Below are 2,501 nucleotides of genomic sequence, written 5' to 3' on the forward strand. Positions count from 1 at the left end.
CTTTGCCCTTTGCCTTTGAAGGAGAGTTGGCATTGGCATTGACATTCTTTCTTTTGTTATCTCTAACAAAGTTGAGAGTGCCACCATTGGCGGCCTTGATCCTGTCTTCCTCTTGAACACACATCGCTATACAACGCTCCAGGTTCCATTTCTCGGGCTGGATGTTGTAGTTGACAACAAAGGTGTCAAACTCCTTTGGCAACGAAGCAAAAATCACATGGACAAGGAACTCTTCCTTGAGCTCTAAGTCCATTGGTTTAAGCTTGTTGTTTAGATGGTTCATCTTTGATATGTGTTCCCTAATGCCATTGCCATTGCCAGGCCTAGAGTACCTTTCTGTCATCAGCTGCTTAATCAATTGAGTAGCATATGTCTTTGAAGAGCCATGAAACTATCTCTTTACTTTCTCAAGGTACTCTGCAATAGTGTCACACTCTCCAATTGACCTCACTATAGTAGGATCAATTGTGTTCTTTACCACCGCCAGACATTTCTTGTTGGCAGTGGCCCACTGTCTCTTTTGAAGATCATAGATTATTCTTTCACTTGCATACTTTCCTTCTCTTGTTTCCCATGCAGCATCAGTCTCTTCAGCTCCCCTCACTGGTTCCACTGGCTCAGTGGGAAACGGTGTGGAGATGACCCAGTCGACCTCAGCCAAGATGAAGGCCAGGTCAATCTTTTTCTTCCATTCAGTGTAGTTGTCTCCTTTGAGGGCTGGAATATCTTTGATATATGCCATCAAGGAGACTCCTGAAACACATTCAAATTAAGTGAGAACATAACACAATAATTGCATGATTTAATTCCAACTATGGTCAAAAGTAAAACATACAATTAATCCTTTTACATTAATTCTACAACACCTTTGGGCAGAAATAGAATTAATGCATATCAAAAAACCATAATAACATTATAATATTGCTATTAATCAACTTTGGTCAGAATAATAACAATATTATAATAATCTATAATTTTATCCAATTTTAAACTTTTTACACTAATTCTACATCACCTTTGGGCAGAAATAGAATTAATGCATGACAACAAACCCTAATAATATCATAATAGTGCTATAAATCAACTTTAGTCAGAATGATAACAATATTATAATAATCTGTAACTTTATCCATTTTTCAAAATTAAAATCTCCCATTGGTTTGAATTTAATAATGAAAAAGGAATAAATAACTTTAAGTACGCAATGGAAACTTTAATAAACTTTTTAATTTCATTTTCCAGAAACTATACAAAAACCTTACTGTTCTCTGAATATAATTATCTTTGGACAAAATATACAGAGAAAAGTATTAAAAAGTATGCAAAAACATTCAAAATGCATCAATTATAGCTTCTGGAAAAGGAAAAACGAAAAAACTGTGTAGACACTGCAGTTTGACCAATTTTGTCCCGTCCCCATGCGCGGCCCGCGCGGCAGCTGGCCTGCAGCCCACTGTGTTCTCGCGCAGGGTGGCAGAGCGGCCCAGCGACGCGCGCGATTTTTTTTCTCGGCTTTATTTCGGCCCAGCAAAACTCATCCCAACGGCCGCCTGCGCGCGCGACTCGCCGTCCAGGCCGCAACGTGGGCCTGGGCCGGCAAAGCTGAAACCCGCCTGGGTCAAATTTAGCCCAGCAGAGCTTCGGCCGATCTGCACCGTCCGTTTCGATCCGACGGCCATCCACGATTTTCGCTGGAATAAAACAGTGGCCGCCAGCTTTTCCCAAAACCCAAACTTCATTTTCTATCTCCCTCTTCTTTCCTCTCTGCACGGCGCCGCCCAGGAGCAGCAGCCGGCGCGGCGGCGGCCATGGAGGCCACCGAGGAGAGGGCCGCCGCCGGACGGATCCGGCCACTCCCCTGCCTTCCTTTCTATTTCTTTCTCTATTTTCCCATCTCCTCGCCGCACCTAGCAACCAGAGAGCAAGGGATGGCGCTGCCTCGGCTCCCCTCGCCAGCGCACACGTGCGGTTTCAGTCGCACGCGGCACTGTCGAGGAGCGCCGCGATGGTGCCCTGTCCGCACGCCGGAGCAGAGAAAAAACCGGTAGGTTCTACCATGCCTACCTTCTGTTAGGGTTAGGGTTTCGGAATGTAAAACTTTTTTTTTTATTTGGAATGTTCTTTCTTTTCCCTACTGGGTTTGATAGATCCGCACCGGATCGATCCTTTTCTTTTCCCCAAACTCTAGATCTACTCGCTAGAGTAGGCGTCTGATACCATTGTTAGAATATAGAATCGTTCTAGGAGTAAATCAGTGGGGTAACCATTGTCTATTCGGTATAAAAGTGTGCACTTATGAAAGATCTAGGGGAAAAGGGGAAGTAGTGGGGTTCATACCATCGGAGGAAGTAGGAGCAGGCGCGGTGGAAGATCCGGATCCGGAGGCGGCCATCTCTGGTTCGCTGACGCAGATCTGCACACGGGTAGCGACGGGTGGGGAACACTCGGCGGTGCAGTGCAGTGGCGGCGTGGAGGGTTTCCCATCACTGGCTGCGCCCTTC

The sequence above is a fragment of the Sorghum bicolor genome, chromosome 10 (genome assembly GCF_000003195.3).
Source record: "Sorghum bicolor cultivar BTx623 chromosome 10, Sorghum_bicolor_NCBIv3, whole genome shotgun sequence".
Lineage (NCBI taxonomy): Eukaryota > Viridiplantae > Streptophyta > Magnoliopsida > Poales > Poaceae > Sorghum > Sorghum bicolor.